Raw genomic sequence first — 11,412 nt, forward strand, 5'->3', positions numbered from 1 at the left:
GAGTTATCAAATGACACTTAATTAAAATTGGCACTTGAAGATTGTTTGTTGGCAATGTTTTGGAAAAATATGAGGTCTATTTGTTGTGAACCAGCAAGCCAAGCTTTGAAATAATTAATAACATACTTATGCTAACAGGCATTATCTGAATTACTGAAGCCAAAATACCAACAAAAAATTATTCAGCACAGAACCTGACCTGAGGCTCATCTTTTTCCTATTAAAACCAATACTGAAGATCTAGTTTCAGCAGAACAACATGCTTTATCACAGTGAATTAATGTTTTTAATTTGAATTTTATTGGTCTTATAGTTTAGTTATTACATGTTTTTAATGTATATGTTTGGTTTTGGTTTAATGATTTTAGAAGGAGTTTATAGCTAGTTTTAGTCAGTACTGGCTATCCACAGGAATGTTTTTCTCTTTCAAAGGGCGTTATGTATCGTTCAAATTTGGGAGGCACTGGTATAGGGGTTAAGAGCACAGAGTTTAAAATCAGACCTGGGTTCAAAACCGGAGCTCTCACACTTAAACTCTGTGTAAACTTGAATGTGTTATTTAATTGAACTGTGTTTCATTTTCCTGATCTGCTAAGATTGATATAATAAAAGCAATAATCATTATCATAATGACTTACAATGACTTACATCATTGGAATAAATAAAATAATAGCTCCCCAGTATAAAGATCTCTGGCATATAGTAAGTGCTTAATAAAAGTGAGTCATTATCATCATCATCATTTTTTAAACTTTGTTCTGAGAGACCCAAGAGTTGGCACAGCCAGATAAGGAGGTAAGAGATGCAGGAGGAACAGCTGCTAGGAGTCGCTGCTTTCAACAGGAAACATTTTCTAAGAGTCATTGGACTGCAGCAGCTGTAGGAACTACCATTATCTCTGGAAGCACCTGAGGATGTTCTGTCTGTAGACACCTCATTGCCTGGAGTCCCACCCCCTCTAACAGCACTATAGCATTAGTCACCTCTGGAGAGGAAAGCAGTTGTTTTAGCCCTTGTCTCCTGGACTGATGCATCCAGAACTGGTTGACCTTCTCAGCACAGCTCCCTGCTGTGTACTCCCACAGTCACCCCTTGCATCTATCCCTGTGTATGGATTTTCAGGTCTTGGCTCTTGATTTTCCTCATTTTATGTCTGTTGTGGCCATTCAAGGGACATCCTAGCCTCATCCATTGTGTTTCCTGGGACCCCTGTGGCTGCCATTCCCTTTGGGTTTCCCCAGATCCCAAAAGGGGAAAGCAGAGCCTTCTTATGGGGATGAGATGGCTGGTGGGAGGGATTCATGGTGTAAATTTTTTTCTCCTGTTATTCTCCTCGTTTAATGCCCGGGGTTTGTTGAAACATATCTTGAAGATATATTTCACAGAACTAACAGAAGTCCTGATCGAATTGCTCAGTGGGGTTCCTTCAACTCTAGCCTCCTCCTGCAGTTACTGCTATCACAAGTTTCTCAGATTTGGTTAGGACATCTCAGAGCTACTGCCTAATGAATCTGGGGAGAGAATGGGGACTGAAGTTGTGTGAATATCAAAGGGCAAAGCTGATCTTGATGGAAAGGAGGCAGAATCCTATATGGACAATGGAGAGAGAAGAAAAAGGGTAGGCTGTTTCAGCCTTGCAGATCACATAGAATGTTCACTGTGATGATTTAAAAACAAAACAAAACAAAACAAAAAAAAACCCACTTGCAAACCTGGTTGAACTCCCAGAGAAATCCAGCCTGATTCCTAATCATGCGGTCTGTGGTGAGATTTGCTGATGTGGGCATCTGGTTAGAGTTGCATTAACATGTAGTACACATACCCACTCTCTTCCCAAACTGCAAAACCCTCTGGACAAATTTTTTTCCTCCTCTTCTTTTTCCTAGAGCATCTCAAAGCCTTTCTGTGATCCCAAAGGGTATGAATTATTCACCATATATAGCATCAAGCTTTAAAGAGCTTACTTTTAAAAAAGTAAAACTGCCCAAACCACCCAATAATTTGCTTCTGCCTTCATTTTCATTAACTGAACAACATCTTTAGAATTATTACTCACTTTCCTTCCTGGCCATCTTTTTGTTGGTTTGGTTCTCTTTTTTACTTCAACATTCCCCCTCCCCATGCACCACCAAGAATGTAGAGGATTCATCCTTGTCTTGCCTCTGGCATGTCCAGGCCAAGGGTGTGGTTTATACATGTAGTCAGGTTTCCATGTAAATGTCATCATCTTCACTTTAAATACCTTCCTAACCATACATGGAAAGACATAATATCTCTCTTGCATAGTATCAGCCCAGCTGCAACTTCTGCTGACAGAAGGTATTGACCACCTACCTGCATCCCTTTAACATTTCTTAAGATTCAGGAAGCATCTGCAGCTTAGGTTTGCATTCCAACACTGCCATCAACAGAAGTAGGGACTTTGGCCAATAGTGGAGTCTTTCTGAGCCCCAGTTTTCTCATCTGCAAAAGACTATGATAACTATCCAGCAGCATGGTGAAGGTTAGAGACACGATGCCTACCCAGCATCACCTAGCATAGAGAAAGTATCTAACTCGTGGTATAAATATTTTTCTTTTTTAAAATTTTTGGTTTTTTTGAGACAAGGTCTTGCTTGGTTGTCCAGGCTAGAGTACAGTGGCATGATCATGGCTCACTGCAGCCTCAACCTCCCAGGCTCAAGCAATCCACCTACCTCAGCATCCTGAGTAGCTGGGACTACAGGTATGAACTACAATGCCTGGCTAATTTTTTAAAGAAAATTTTGTAGAGAGGAGATCTCACTATGGTTGTCCAGGCTGGTCTTGAAATCCTGGGGTCAAGTGATCCTGCTGCCTTGGCCTCCCAAAGTGTTGGAATTACAGGAGTGAGCTAACACATCTGGCCTAAATAATTTTCTTGATCAAGCTGGGTGTGGTGGTATGTACCTGTAGTCCCAGTGACTTGGGATGCTGAGGTGGGAGGATCCCTTGAGCCTAGGACTTCAAGTCTAGCTTGGGCAATACAGTGAGACTCCTTCTCTTAAAACAAAATTGCTTTATTTATTATCCATAGTCCAGATTAATGATATTTTAGCTCCTGGCTTCACCAATTGCAGCCTTCCCATATAAAAAAAAAAAAAAAAAAAAAGAAAAAACAAAAAACCTGGCATGATCCTTTTGTGTTTGCAACAGGACACAGCATATGCTAAATGCATTTGTAAGTAAATACTAAGACCAAGAGACAGTAGCAACTTGAAAAGAAACCTTATACCTTGAGTGTTAGAAGTTCAGGAGCTAATAGTAATCAGATTTGAGTTCAAATTCTGTCTTGGCCACTTACTTCACCAGGTGACTTTGGGCAATTGATTTCATGTGGGAATCATTTCATCTTCCTAAACTGATTTTCTCATGTGTGAAATAGGGACCATACAAGCACCTAATGTAGGAGTTCAGTCAGGGTGGTAGGTGAAATTGTAAAATAGACACAAACCTTCTTGGAAGGCCAGAAGGTTTTGCAGAAGCCTTAAGATAGGGTTCTGGCTGAAGGCAGCCTAATCCTCTTACCTTGAGCTGATAGCTTAGAGTAGGTACAAAGGAATGTAAGGGAATTTATCTAAAGAGCTTGTTTACTCATGTGGTCCTAAGACCAGACTTTGATCATTTGTAGGACTGCTCTCTCTGGGGGAGGGCAACTGGGTTAATTACCCACAGGTGCGTTGATTGAAAGCCTTTGTCATTAAATATGTGCTGAACAAATGCCCGTGAAGTCAGCTAGTCAGTGTGCGCAGCTGCCACAACTCTTTCTGTGAGTGGCCTGGCCCCCTGGCCCGCTCTTTCACTGAGTATCGGTGTCTGAGTACATTATTCATCCATCATGCAGCCTGGCATACCCAGTTGCTTTTGTGATGATTAAATAAGATATTGGATATAAAGTATTTAGTCCAGTTTTTGACACAGGATAAATGTTTGCTTTTAAACTGTGACTTTTACACAGTATGGCTGGCCATTTTGTGTTTTCTCCACAGCTATAGAGAAATGTTGAAAATGTGTGATGGGGAAAAAGGAAATGCCACAGGCAAAGTGATCTAGTGTTTTCCAGAACAACTTCTTCAGTTTTTTCCTCCTTTTATTATGAAGCATTTAATATATATAAATTAAGCAACATGTGAGCTATAAATCAGAAGAAGAAACATATTACCTAGGAAGGTACTGTTCATGATAGTTACTTAAATCCTTGAAACGTCTGTAATTTTTCTTGATTTCATTTCCCTGCCTTACTCAGAGGTAACCACTATCTTTGACTGTTTTTTATTCCCTTGCTTTTCTTCATAGAATTACCACATATGTATGTATCCCTAAACAACATATTGTTTAGTTTTGTTCTTTTTGGGCTTTATGAAAATGGTGTTACACTGTGTTTATTCCTGTGAAATTTGCTTTTCTCAGAAAACATTTCTTTCTAAGATTCAAATAAGAGTGTCTGTGGCTGTTGTTCTTTTGTTTTATTGCTGCATAGTATTTCATTATATGGGCAATCTATAATTAACTATCCTCCTGTCAATGTAGATCTAGAGTGTTTACAGGATCTTTTTTGTTATGAATCACCATAAATATAAACCTGCTGTACATGTTTCCTGTGATTCCTTAAGTTGTGCTGTTCAATAGGATAACCACTAGACACATGGCTATTGAGCACTTGAAATGTGGCAAGTTAGAATTGGTACATACTCTACGTATGAAATACACATCAGCCATTAAAGACTTAGTACAAAAAATGTAAAATATCTAATTAATATTTTTCATATATTGATTGCATGTTGAAATGATAGTTTGGTTACATTGGGTTAAATGAAATACATTACATTTATTATTAAGAGTAATTTCACATTTTTTACTATTTTGAATATGTCTATGGAAAATTTTAAGTTTCTTGTGTGGCTTGTATTAAATTTCTGTTTGACAGTGCTGCTTTAGGGTATGGATAATGTATTCTTAGGAGTGGAACTTCTGAATCTGAGGGTAATGTACATCAGTTTTACAAGATGAGGTTAATTTTACTTCCAAATGGTTGTACTAATTTGAATTCTCGTTATTAGTGTGTAATCCTCATTGCTCTACATTCCTTTCATACTTGATATTATCTGATTTTTAAATTTTTGTCATATTGGTGATTGCAAATTGAATTTCATTTGTCTTATTTTGAAGTTCTCTGATTACCATTTCAGGTAAATTTTTTTCCCACATATTCCTTAGTCATTTGATTTTCTTCTTCTGGAAAATGCTTGTTAATATATTTTGACCATTTTTTGTGGGGTTTTGCCTTTTACTTGTATTTTTGCAGGCATTTTAAAATGGAATATTTGTTCTAATATTCCTTACAGTTTATGGCTCATATTTTCATTTTCTTCCTGGAATATTTTGATGAGTGAAAGTTCTTTTTTTGTCATTTTAAAATTATACTTTAAGTTCTGAGGTACATGTACAGAACGTGTGGGTTTGTTACATAGGTATACACATGCCATGGGGGTTTGCTGCACCCATCAACCCATCATCTACATTAGGTATTTCTCCTAATGCTATCCTGCCCCAGCCCTTCCCCCTCCGACAAGTCCCAGTGTATGATGTTCCCCTCCATGTGTCCATGTGTTCTCATTGTTCAACTCACACTTATGAGTGAAAACATGTGGTGTTTGGTATTCTGTTCTTGTGTTACTATGCTGAGAATGGTTTCCAGCTTCATCCATGTCCCTGTAAAGGATATGAACTCATCCTTTTTTATGGCTGCATAGTATTCCATGGTGTATATGTGCCACATTTTTTTTTATCAGGTCCTTCGTGGATGGGCATTTGGGTTGGTTCCAAGTCTTTCCTATTGTGAATAGTGCTGCAGTAAACATACATGTGCATGTGTATTTATAGTAGAATGATTTATAATCCTTTGGGTATATACCCAGTAATGGGATTGCTGGGTCAAATGGTATTTCTAGTTCTAGATCCTTGAGGAATTGCTACACTGTCTTCCACAATGGTTGAACTAATATACACTCCCACCAACAGTGTAAAAGCATTCTTATTTCTCCACATCCTCTCCAGCCTCTGTTGTTTCCTGACTTTTTAAATAATTGCCATTCTGACTGGCGTGAGGTAGTATCTCATTGTGGTTATGATTTGCATTTCTCTAATGACCAGTGATGATGAGCTTTTTTTCATATGTTTGCTGGCTTCTTTTGAGGAGTGTCTATTCATATCCTTTGCCTGTATCCTTTTTGATGTTTTTTTTTTTCTTGTAAATTTGTTTAAGTTCTTTGTAGATTCTGGATATTTATAGATTGCAAAAATTTTCTGCCAATCTGTAGGTTGCCTGTTCACTCTGATGATAGTTTCTTTTGCCGTACAGAAGTTCTTTCGTTTAATCAGATCCCATTTGTCTATTTTGGCTTTTGTTGCCATTGCTTTTGGTGTTTTAGTCATGAAGTCTTTGCCCATGCCTGTGTCCTAAATGGTATTGCCTAGATTTTCTTCTAGGGTTTTTATGGTTTTAAGTCTTATGGTTAAGTCTTTAATCCATCTTAAGTTAATTTTTGTGTAAGGTGTAAGTAAGGGATCCAGTTTCAGCTTTCTCCGTATGGCTAGCCAGTTTCCCCAACACCATTTATTGAATAGGGAATCCTTTCCCATTGCTTGTTTTTGTCAGGTTTGTCAAAGATCAGATGGTTGTAGATGTGTGACATTATTTCTGAGGCCTCTATTCTGTTCCATTGGTCTATATCTCTGTTTTGGTACCAGTCCCATGCTTTTTTGGTTACTGTAGGCTTGTAGTATAGTTTGAAGTTGGGTAGTGTGATGTCTCTAGCTTTGTTCTTTTTGCTGAGGACTGTTGTGGCTATGCGGGCTCTTTTTTGGTTCCATTTGAAATTTAAAGTAGGTTTTTCCAATTCTGTGAAGAAAGTCAATGGTAGCTAGACTGGGATAGCATTGAATATATAAATTACTTTGGACAGTATGGCTATTTTGATGATATTGATTCTCCTATCCATGAGCTTGGAATGTTTTTCCATTTGTTTGTGTCTTCTCTTACTTCTTTGAGCAATGGTTTATACTTTTCCTTGAAGAGGAGAACTTCCTTGAAAGTTGGATTCCTAGGTATTTTATTCTCTTTGTAGAAATTGTGAATGGGGGTTCACTCATGATTTGGCTCTGTTTGCCTATTATTGGTGTATAGGAATGCTTGCGATTTTTGCACATTGATTTTGTACCCTGAGTCTTTGCTGAAGTTGCTTATCAGCTTAAGGTGATTTGGGGATGAGAAAATAGGGTTTTCTAAATAAACAATCATGTCATTTGCAAACAGAGACCATTTGACTTCCTCTTTTCCTAATTGAATACCCTGTATTTCTTTCATTTGCATGATTGCCCTGGACAGAACTTCCAATACTACATTGAATAGGAGTGATGAGAGAGGGCATCCTTGTCTTGTGCCACTTTTCAAAGGGAATCCTTCCAGTTTTTGCCCATTCAGTATGATATTTGCTGTGGGTTTGTCAAAATAGCTCTTATTATTTTGAGATATGATCCATCAATACCTCATTTGTTGAGAATTTTTAGCATGAAGGGCTGTTGAGTATTGTCGGAGGCCTTTTCTGCATCTATTGAAATAATCATCTGTTTTTTTTCATTGGTTCTGTTTATGTGATGGATTACACTTACTGATTTGCATGTTGAACCAGCCCTGCATCCCAGGGATGAAGCTGTCTTGATCATGGTGGAAAAGCGTTTTGATGTACTGCTGGATTGGTTTGCCATTATTTTATTGAGGTTTTTCACATCAATGTTCATCAGGGATACTGGCCTGAAATTTTTGTTGTTGCTGTTGTTACGTCTCTGCCAGGTTTTGGTATCAGGATGATGCTGGCCTTATAAAATGAGTTAGGGAAGATTCCCTCTTTATTGTTTGGAATAGTTTCAGAAGGAATGGTACCAGCTCCTCTTTGTACCTCTGGTAGAATTCAGCTGTGAATTGTCTGGTCCTGGACTTTTGTTTGTTGGTAGGCTATTAATTGCTGCCTCAATTTCAGAACTTGTTATTGGTCTATTCAGGGAATCGACTTCTTCCTGGTTTAGACTTGGGAGGATATATGTGTCCAGGAATGTATTGATTTTTTTCTAGATTTTCTAATTTGTTTGCATAGAAGTGTTTATAGTTCTATGTGGTAGTTCGTATTTCTGTGGGATTGGTGTTGATATCCCCTTTATCATTTCTTATTGCATCTATTTGATTCTTCTCTGTTTTAGTCTTTATTAGTCTGGCTAGTGGCCTATCTATTTTGTTGATAGCAAAAATCAGCTCCTGCACTCATTGATTATTTTTTTTCCAAAAATCAGCTCCTGCACTCATTGATTATTTTTTTTTTGGAGGACTTTTTTGTCTGTATCTCCTTCAGTTCTGCTCTGATCTTAGTTATTTCTTGTCTTCTGCTAGCTTTTGATTTTGTTTGCTCTTGATTCTCTAGTTCTTTTAATTGTGATGTTAGCATGTCAACTTCAGATCTTTCCTGCTCTCTCGTGGGCATTTTATTCTATAAATTTCCCTCCAGACGCTGCTTTAAATGTGTCCCAGAGAGTCTGGTACGTTGTGTCTTTGTTCTCATTGGTTTCAAAGAACATCTTTATTTCTGCCTTCATTTCGTTATTTACCCAGTAGTCATGCAGGAGCAGGTTGTTCAGTTTCCATGTAGATGTGCAGTTTTGAGTGAGTTTCTTAATACTGAGTTCTAATTTGATTGCACTGTGGTCTGAGAGACTGTTATGATTTCTGTTCTTTTTCATTTTCTGAAGAGTGTTTTACTTCCAATTATGTGGTCAATTTTAGAAAAAGTGTGATGTGGTGCTGAGAAGAATGCATATTCTGTTGATTTTGGGTGGAGCATTCTCTAGATGTCTATTAGGTCTGCTTGGTCCATAGCTGAGTTCAAGTCCTGGATATCCTTGGTAATTTTGTGTCTCGTTGATCTATTATTGACAGTGGGGTGTTAAAGTCTCCCACTATTATCGTGTGGGAGTCTAAGTCTCTTTGTAGGTCTCTAAGGACTTGCTTTATGAATCTGGATGCTCCTGTATTGGGTGCATATATATTTAGTATAGTGAGCTCTTCTTGTTGCATTGATCCCTTTATCATTATGTAATGCCCTTCTTTGTCTCTTTTGATCTTTATTGGTTTAAAGTCTGTTTTATCAGAGACTAGCATTGCAACCCCTGCTTTTTGTTTGCTTTCCATTTGCTTGGTAGATCTTTCTCTGTCCCTTTATTTTGAGCCTATGTGTATCTTTGCACGTGAGATGGGTCTCCTGAATAGATCACATCAATGGGTCTTGACTCTTTACTCAATTTGCCAGTCTGTGTCTTTTAATTGAGGCATTTAGCCCGTTTATGTTTAAGGTTAATATTGTTATGTGTGAATTTGATCCTGCCATTATGATGCTAGCTGGTTATTTTGTACGTTAGTTGATGTAGTTTCTTCATAGTGTTGATGGTCTTTACAATTTGGTATGTTTTTGCAGTATCTGGTACTGGTTGTTCCTTTCCATGTTTAGTGCTTCCTTCAGGTGCTCTTGTAGGACAGGCCTGGTGGTGACAAAATCTCTCAGCATTTCCTTATCTGTAAACTATTTTATTTCTCCTTCACTTATGAAGCTTAGTTTGGCTGGATATGAAATTCTGGGTTGAAAATTCTTTTCTTTAAGAATGTTGAATATTGGCCCCCACTCTTTTCTGGCTTGTAGGGTTTCTGCTGAGGGATCTGCTGTTAGTCGGATGGGCTTCCCTTGGTGGGTAACCTGACCTTTCTCTCTGGTTGCCCTTAACATATTTTTCTTCATTTCAACCTTTGTGAATCTGACAATCATGTGTCTTGGGGTTGCTCTTCTCGAGGAATATCTTTGTGGTGTTCTCTGTATTTCCTGAATTTGAGTGTTGGCCTGCCTTGCTAGGTTGGGGAAGTTCTCCTGGATAATATCTTGAAGAGTGTTTTCCAGCTTGGTTCCATTCTCCCCATCATTTTCAGGTACACCAATCAAAAGTAGATTTGGTCTTTTCACATAGTCCCATATTTCTTGGAGGCTTTGTTCTTTTCAGTCTTTGTTTTCAAATATTGTCTTCTCACTTTATTTCATTGAGTTGATCTTCGACGTCTGATATCCTTTCTTCCACTATCAATTTGGCTATTGATACTTGCCAAACTTCGTATGCTTCACGAAGTTCTTGTGCTGTGTTTTTCAGCTCCATCAGGTCATTTATGTTCTTCTCTGAACTGGTTATTCTAGTTAGCAATTTGTCTAAACTTTTTTCAAGGTTCTTAGCTTCCTTGCATTGGGTTAGAACATGCTCCTTAACTTGGAGGAATTTGTTATTACCCACCTCTGAAGCCTACTTTTGCCAATTTTTCAAATTCATTCTCCATCCAGTTTTGTTCCCTTGCTGGCAAGGAGTTGTGATCCTTTGGAGGAGAAGAGCCATTCTGGTTTTTGGAATTTTCATGCTTTTTGCACTGGTTTCTCCCCATCTTCATGGATTTGTCTACCTTTGGTCTTTGAAGTCGGTGTCCTTCAGATGGGGTCTCTGAGTGGACGTCCTTTTGTTGATGTTGATACTATTCCTTTCTGTTTGTTAGTTTTCCTTTTAAAAGCCAGGCCCCTCTGCTGCAGATCTGCTGGAGTTTGCTGGAGGTCCATTCCAGACCCTGTTTGCCTGGGTATCGCCAGTGGAGGCTGTAGTACAACAAAGACTGCTGCTTGTTCCTAGCTCTGGAAGCTTTGTCCCAGAGTGGCACCCCCCAGATGCCAGCCAGAGCTCTCCTGTGTGAGGTGCCTGTCAGCCCCTACTGGGAGGTGTCTCCTAGTCAGGATACATGGGGGTCAGGGATCCGCTTGAGGTGGCAGTCTGTCCCTTATCAGAGCTCCAGCACTGTGCTGGTAGATCTGCTGCCCTCTTCAGAGATGCCAGGTAGGGACGTTTAAGTCTGCTGAAGCTGCGCCCACAACCGCCCCTTCCCCAAGGTGCTCTGTCCCAGGGACGTGGGGGTATTATGTATAAGTCCCTGACTGGGGCTGCAGCGTTTTTTTCAGAGATGCCCTGCCCAGAGAGGAGGCAGTCTGGCCACAGGGGCCTTGCTGAGCTGGGGTGGGATCCGCCCAGTTCAAACTTCCTGGCAGCTTTGTCTACACTGTGAGGGTGAAACCACCTACTCAAGCCTTAGCAATGGCGGATGCACCTTCCCCACCAAGCTCGAGCGTCACAGGTCCATCTCAGACTGCTGCTGTGCCCGCAGCAAGAATTTCAAGCCAGTGGATCTTAGCTTGCTGGGCTCTGTGGGAGTGGGACATGTCTGGTTACTCCTCAGTCAGCATTATTACTTTTTCCTTAGCTTCCTACCCC

Source organism: Theropithecus gelada, chromosome 13 (assembly GCF_003255815.1).
Source record: "Theropithecus gelada isolate Dixy chromosome 13, Tgel_1.0, whole genome shotgun sequence".
Lineage (NCBI taxonomy): Eukaryota > Metazoa > Chordata > Mammalia > Primates > Cercopithecidae > Theropithecus > Theropithecus gelada.